Here is an 8,062-nt window from a genome sequence, read left to right as displayed (position 1 = left end):
TTCCCGGGGGGGAAAAAAAAAATTTTTTTTTAAAAATTTAAAAAAAATTTAAAAAAAAAAAAAGGGGGGGGGGTTTAAAATTTTAAAACAAATTTAAAAAATTTTTTCCCCTTGGTTTCCAGGGGGGAATTGGGGGTCCCAACCGCCCCAAAAAAAAAGTATCCCCTTTTTCCCCAAAAAAAGGGGGTTTTTTTTTTTAAAAAGGGGGAAAAAAAAGGGGTTGGGGGCCCCGGGGGCCCCCAAAAAAAAAAAAAAAAAAAAAAAAAAAAAAAAAAAAAAAAAAAAATTTTTTTTTTTTTTAAAAAAAAAAAAAAAAAATTTTTTAAGGGGGGGCCCCCCCCCCCCCCCTTTTTTTTTTTTTTTTTTTTTTTTAAACTTGTTTAAAAAAAAAAAAAAAACCCCCTTTTTTTTTTTTTTTTTTTATTTTTTTTTCTATCTCTCTCTCTCTATCTATTCTCTCCCTCTTTTCTCTTACCTTTCTTTTTCTTTCTCTTCTCCTCATCTTTTCTCTCTCTCTACTCTCTCTCTTCTTTCTCTCTTCTCCTCTACCTACTCTCTCCTCCTTTCTCTCCTCTCTCTCTCTTCTTTGTTTCTTACACATCTACCTTTGTTCCTTGCACTGTTATTCTACTAAAAAAAAGTGTGATATCGTAAGTCAATCTATCATCAACAACATCAACAACATTGAAACTACACCCAGTACATAACACTCAGTAAAACAAAAACACAAAAAACAAAACATATTTCAACATAAACATAACAATTAATTAACTTCCACCGACGTAGAATCTTTTCTTATTAACGAATTTAACGTAAATCTCCCCCCCCCCCAATTCGTTGTTTGTTTCAGGCCTTCTCGTCTTTCCACAATTCCTTTTGATAGCGGGGAAGGACAGTCGAAACGCCAGCCAGGAAGGAGAGGGAGGGGAGAAGGGGAAAGAGGAAAGAGCGAAGAGAGAGCAGAGAGGAGAGAGAGAGAGGGAGAGGGAGAGGGAGGAGAGAAGAGAGAGAGATAGACACGAGAGAGAGAGAGACGAGAGGAATAGTAGAGAGAGAGAGGATGAGAGGAGAGGAGAGATGAGAAAATGATACAGAGAAGAGGAGTAGAGAGAGAGATCTGAGAGACGAGTGAGAATGAGAGATCAAAGACACCAGAGACTAGGAGAGACGAGAGCTCTAAAAAAAAAGAAAAACACTCATGGTCAGAAATGTTAATAGAGAAAAGAGGATAGAAGATATAATAAGAAGAGAAGTATAAGAGAGAATGAGAGAGAGAAGAGAGAGAAAGGAAGAAGAGAGAGAAGACAGAGAGAGAGAAAGAGAGAGAAGAGAAAAGAGGAGAGAGAAGAGGGAGAGAAGGGAGGGAAGGAGAGAGAGAGAGGAAGAGAGAGAGAAAGAGAGAGAAAGAGAGAGGAGAGAGGCGTGTAAAATTTCTGATTTTTAGAATCCGTTTGTAGAATTCCTTATTATTTATCATTAATATTTTTAAATGTTTATTGTACTGTTCAATTGGCCTGATTTGTTTTTTGTTTGTTTTTGCCTTAGAATCTGAGGGTGAAGGAAGGGTTGTAAGGTTCTGCAAAATAGCCTTCAACTTTAATTTCGTTGTTGCTACCGCCGTTAATAACCGTTGCAAAGCGTTGCCTTTTCCCCCTCGTTATAAACGAAAATACAGTGAGGAGAACTCAACTACATTTCCAACAACATATTCATAAGCAATTGATTAATAATAACTCTCTTTTGTAAACATATTTCCCTGAAAATGAAGGATAATCACAGGATTATGACCTCTGCCACCTTTGTCAGGAGCGGGAGGGAGGGAGGGAGGGAGAAGGGAAGGGAGAGAGAGAGGGAGGGAGGGAGGAGGGGGAGTAGGGCGAGGGAGAGGGGAAGGGAAGGGAGGGAAAAGGAAAGAGAGAGAGAGAGGAGGGGAGGAGGAGCAGGCGAGGGGGGGGAGGGAAGGAGGGGAGTAGGCGAGGGAGAAAGGGAAGGGAAGGAGGGAGAAGGGAGGAGGAGGAGGGAGGGAGGAGGGCGGGCGATCCCCAATTAAAGGATTTTGCACCCACAACTCGCCTTCAGTTTCCCAGCAACACGTTGCACAAACAGCATAAGCCAAGCACAGGTTGCAAGGCCGTTTTGTCCGCTCGTATTAAAACTAACACATACCTCTGCAAAGGTCATTTCGTCAACCCTTTGTTTAAACCAATCGATCTGAAAATATGTGTGGATGTTTGGTGTTAAAATATTTTTTTTTTTTTATCTTCATTTTTAATTTCATCAATGTGGTATCATCTAGAAATTTCTACGGAAGGAAGTGATGTGTGCGGTGTGGTATTTCGCTTTGCAATAACAGGATGTGGAAGGATGTTCTAGGCAATTGTAATGTTGCGAAACATCGTTTTATTCAGTCGCAAAAATGGGCTTTCAAAAAGGCGAATTCTGGTCATTTTTTACGTTTTAACAAGCATTACTCAGTAACAACTCTTACAACAAAGAGTAAGGTACTTGAGATATCCATTTAATCCTATATATAAAGAAAAACTCAGATCATTAAAAAAATAATAAATAATAATAATAATAATAAAGTTTAGTGTTTAGCCACGTTAAACACGTGGCCCCGGGGCCTCCCCACTTCTAGAACATGCTTTAAACGTGGCTGAGTCAAGGGGCATGAGTTCCTTTTTTTTTTTTTTTTTTATCATAAGTCAACACGAACTGACATTTGCTTCTTTATTAAACCTCTTGTGGGACGACTCTCGATGTCTTCGTTTTGATCCCCCTCGCGTTTAAAATCGGTTGGGGTTTATTTCTGAAGCTCTGGAGGGAATCTTACGGTTTTAAGGTTGGTTGGATCCAAAGACGGGTCTTTAGTTAGTGATACGAAGATATGTTTACATTTATAAATATTATGGGATTTAGAGTAAAACGTGTTGGAATATTCTTTGCCGGTGCCTGTATTACGTTACGAGTTCCCACTCCGTCTTAAAAGCCGTGTTCTCAGGTGTGGGGTAAACTCGTGTTTCTCTCAGTTTAGGAGAGGAAAGCTATAGTTCTATGAAAGAGAGGATTTGCGAGTGACTGTGGATCTAGGAATTTCACTTGATAAAGGGTCTTTGAAAGATAAATAAGGTTCTTGTTTTATCGTTTAGTCGTACGCCCGCCACTTGACTCCCAACCGGTGCGATAATGTCATTTTCTTGTTTTAAATAAATTATTTTATATTTTTTCATTTTAGTATTTATTTTAACCTAGTATCGTCTTTAAGGTCTTGATGGGAATTTGGTTACTAGTTTAGTGATGGACATGTTGGATAGAAGAGTATGTAAACCCTAATGAAAAATTAATGTAAATTTGCTAATAATGTTTAGTAATTCTGAAGTGTTACAATCTACAGGGAATATTTATCTGATACGAGTCATGCCACTTGCTAAAAGATAAGATTTGTAGTCCGCCCTCCAAATTCCCTGTATTAATACCAAAATCAATGAGTACAGTAATTAGAGAAATACACCTATTTACAAATAAAATTAGAATTATCCCGGTGATCTTTATAGATTCTATAAATGTCTCAATGCTTCAATTATTGCTAATTTCGCCTAGAGGCCGTTACCCCCACCACAGTAAATGTAAGAAAAATGAGCCATTTTTTTTTTAAAAACTAAATCTAGCAAATGTATTTTAATCTGCACTGATTAGAGTCCGCCACAGGAGACGAACGATAAACGCTTTTTTAACCAAAAATTTCCGAACGTATTTAAATTTCGTAAAAGACCCCTTGCTAAATTTTGCCTGTTTTTTAAACTAAATATCATCAAACGTGTTTTGTGCAATTTGTTTCGGATTGTTGCTGATTTTGGGGCGTTTCCCCCGCAGATGGTCGAGGAGACGATGAGCGAGGAGGTGGAGACCTTCGCGTTCCAGGCGGAGATCGCGCAGCTGATGTCCCTGATCATCAACACCTTCTACAGCAACAAGGAGATCTTTCCTGCGAGAGCTGATCTCGAACTCGTCCGACGCCCTCGACAAGATCCGCTACGAGTCGCTGACGGACCCGTCCAAGCTGGAGAGCGGCAAGGACCTGTTCATCAAGCTGGTGCCCAACAAGGACGACCGCACGCTCACCATCATCGACAGGTAAGAACTCTCCTCTCCTTCTCTCCTTCTCTCCTCCTCCCCTCCTCTCCTTCTCTCTTGTCCTCTCCTCTCCTCTCCTCCTCTCCTCTCCCCCCAAACAAGGACGACCGTACGCTCACCATCATCGACAGGTAAGACCTCTCCTCTCCTCTCCTCTCTCCCCTTCTTCGCTTCTTCCCTCCCCTCCCCTCCCCCTCCCTTCCCTACGAGACCGCACTCTCACCATCGACAGGTGCGGCCGCCCTCCTTTCCCTCCGTTTCCCTCCCTCTTTCCCTGGCTAGGAGACCTCCATTGATGGGATTCATCTCCCTCCCCCTCCCCCTTCCCCCTTTCATTTCCTTTTCCTCCTCCCTCCTCCCCCCCCTTCCCCCCTTCCCCCCTTCCTCTCCTTTTCCTGCCTCCAAGAATCGTGTCAAAATTGCCTGCCATTTATCCTTAAAATAACGTAACGCAACGATCTGATTGGCAAAAGGGAAAAGGTTGCACTGAGGCGGCGTCGTGAAAAACCCATCGCTGTCCTGCAGTGGCATCGGCATGACCAAGGCCCACCTGGTGAACAACCTGGGGCACCATCGCCAAGTCGGGCACAAAGGCCTTCATGAGGCGCTGCAGGCGGGCGCCGACCATCTCGATGATCGGCCAGTTCGGGGGTGGGCTTCTACTCCCCGCGTACCTGGTGGCCCACAAGGTGACCGTAGTGTCGAGGAACAACGCGACGAGCAGTACATCTGGGAGTCGTCGGCGGGGGGTCGTCCACGGTGCGCCACGACACCGGTGAGTGAGCGGCGCTTTTCCTCTGTTGGTCATAGCCTCATCTTGAGCTTTGATTTGAAAGCACTTGAGTGAGAGGAAGCGTGCTAATTAAGTGGGATTACTTCTCTTTAGGCTTCCTCTCCTGTTAATATTAATTTGTAACCCCCAAGATGTTCAGAAAGCGTAAACTGTTGAAGGATTCTCTTAAATTTGTATCTTTAAAATGTAAAAGTTAAAATGAAACTTTTTATGAGATTAACAATGACCATAGATTTAATTGGTAATTCAAACCATCTTTCCTAACCTAAGGTGAACCTAAATGGAAAAATATATGAAAATGTACATATTTTTCCAGGTGAACCCATCGGCCGTGGTACAAAGATCACCCTCCACCTGAAGGAGGACCAGACAGAGTACCTCGAGGAGCGTCGCGTGAAGGAGATCGTGAAGAAGCACTCGCAGTTCATTGGCTATCCCATCAAGCTCCTCGTCGAGAAGGAGAGGGACAAGGTAACGATTTTTTAGGCATTCATTTTCATAAAAAAACAAGGAAATGTAGTGCCATTAGATGTAAATGCTTTCGAAATCTTTACTTGGTCTTTCTACTGCATGTGGAATATCGCATATCATCTTGTATTAACTAAATCAGTTTACAGTACACAAATAACCCTATTTAAAACACATCCACAGCAAGTACCAGGAAAATAGTACTCATTTTAACGATCAAAAAAAGTGAAGAAGAAAACAAATATTACGTGATTAATATATTTTTGTTTTCATTTTATTTGTTTTTGCCATTTTATTATGTTTGATTTACTGATTTAGATGTCAACGAACACAATTACTGTGTTTGATTAGTTTGATTATTAGGGAATTTCTGGGCACTAGCGTAAAAAGGCAAATGTTATGTGACCCCGCTGTTACTCTGCAGGAAGTGTCAGGGCGGAAGGAAGAAGACGGGCGGGCCGAGAAGGAGGGAGAGGGGGGGAAGAGGACGACAAGCCGAAGGTCGAGGACGTGGGCGAAGACGAAGAAGCCGATAAAGAGAAGGGGGAAGACAAGAAGAAGAAGAAGACGGTGAAGGAGAAGTACACGGAGGACGAGGAGCTGAACAAGACGAAGCCCCTGTGGACGCGCAACCCCGACGACATCTCGAAGGAGGAGTACGGCGAGTTTCTACAAGTCGCTGACACAACGACTGGGGGGACCACCCGGCCGTGAAGCACTTCAGCGTGGAGGGCCAGCTTGAGTTCCGCGCCCTCCTTTTTCCTGCCGCCCCCGCGCCCCCCTTCGACCTGTTCGAGAACCGCAAGCAGAAGAACAAGATCAGCTGTACGTGCGTTTGCGTGTTCATCATGGAGAACTGCGAGGAACTGATCCCCGAGTACCTGAACTTCATCAACGGTGTCGTCGACTCCGAGGATCTGCCCCTGAACATCTCTCGTGAAATGCTGCAAACAGAACAAGATCCTGAAAGTTATCAGGAAGAATTCGTCAAGAAAAATCTCGAACTCTTTGAGGAACTCGTGGGCGACAAGGAAAACTACAAGAAGTTCTACGAAAACTTCTCCAAAAACCCCAAACTCGGAATCCATGAAGACTCCACCAACCGAAGAAACTCGCCGAATTTTGAGTACCACACTTCTGCCTCTGGTGACGAGATGTCCTCCCTCAAAAAATACATCTTCCCCCATAAAGGAGAACCAAAAAGTCATCTATTACATCACTGGCGAGACTCGCGAACAGGTGCAGAACTCTGCCTTCGTGAGGAGGTGAAGAAGCGCGGCTTCGAGGTCATCTACATGACCGAACGAACCACACGACGAATACTGCGTTCAGCAGCTGAAGGAATACGAAAAGGGAAGCAGCTTGTCTCGGTGACGAAGGAAGGCCTTGAACTCCCCGAGGACGAGGAGGAGAAAAAGAAGTTCGAGGGAACAAAAGACCAGTTCGAACCCGTGCAAGGTAAATGTTTGTTTTATTTGTCCATTAGTTTTTGGGTAGAAATTCGGTAAGAAATTGTATTTTATATTATTATTAATTTTTTAAACGTTCGATAAAATCTAATCTTTATTTTGTTTAATCTTTCAGGTAATGAAGGACTTTTGGACAAGCGCGTTGAGAAGGTGGTGGTGAGCAACCGGCTGGTGACCTTTTCCGTGCTGATCGGACCTCCAAGTACGGCTGGACCGCCAACATGGAACGCATTCATGAAGGCCCAGGCGCTGAGGGACACCTCGAACCATGGGGCTACATGGCCGCCAAGAAGCACCTTGAGATCAACCCCGACCACAGCATCATCGAAACCCTGAGACAAAAGGCGGACGCCGACAAGAACGACAAGTCTGTGAAGGATCTGGTGATGCTGCTTCGAGAGCTCCCTTCTGTCGTCTGGCTTCAGCCTGGAGGACCCAGGTGTCCACGCCAGCCGCATCTACAGGTGAGTCCATATTTCATATGTATTTAATTTCTTCATTATCCTTCAAATATACTTCGTGCCTTTTGGCCTTACTGTCTACAAATTTTCCCTTTTTTATCATTCTTTAAATAAATTTCGTTTTTCTAGGCATCTATGTTTATATCATCGCGGGTTTATCAAAAACCCAAAATAAACCCCATTTTCAAAACACTCCCTTAACTTGCAGAATGATCAAGCTGGCCTGGGCATCGACGAGGAGGACACCCCGCTGGAAGAAGGCTCAGAAGTCAATGAGGAGGAGATGCCCGCGCTCGAAGGGGATGAAAGAAGATACATCTCGCATGGAGGAGGTTGATTTAAAACTTTCCCTTGGGGTTTAAGTGACCCGAGTCTGTAGGAAAGTTTGTATGTTTATGTTTAAAGATTTCCCGATTCTCAAGTTTTTTTTTTGTGTGTTTTTTGAGATTTTGTGTATAGTTGTGCCAATTATAGGTTAAGGGTTTTATTACCATGTTATAGGCAGCTTATACTTTGCACAAGGCTTGTACATTTTATAACTGTTTACCATGTAAATTTCTTATTCAGTGATTTCATCATGTATATTATTTTTTTTTTTTTCGGGTGATTTAGGTTTAGAATATATTGTAATTAGAAAGGGCTGAATTCATCATTCATGATTTTTTATTACATTCATTGAGTGGGGTTCAATTTTATAGAAAGATTATTTTATTTGGTAATATCTCGATTATCTAAAA

General features: G+C 42.8%; 1 pseudogene; it reads left to right on the top strand.

Moving 5' to 3' along the window:
- The first annotated feature begins 2,145 nt into the window (after positions 1-2,145).
- LOC119590701 lies at positions 2,146-7,332 on the top strand (annotated as a pseudogene).
- The last annotated feature ends 730 nt before the right edge of the window (positions 7,333-8,062 follow it).

Source organism: Penaeus monodon, chromosome 3 (genome assembly GCF_015228065.2).
Source record: "Penaeus monodon isolate SGIC_2016 chromosome 3, NSTDA_Pmon_1, whole genome shotgun sequence".
In the NCBI taxonomy this organism is placed as follows: domain Eukaryota; kingdom Metazoa; phylum Arthropoda; class Malacostraca; order Decapoda; family Penaeidae; genus Penaeus; species Penaeus monodon.
Note: the sequence above shows the minus strand (reverse complement) of the source record. Positions and strands in the feature narration are given on the sequence as shown.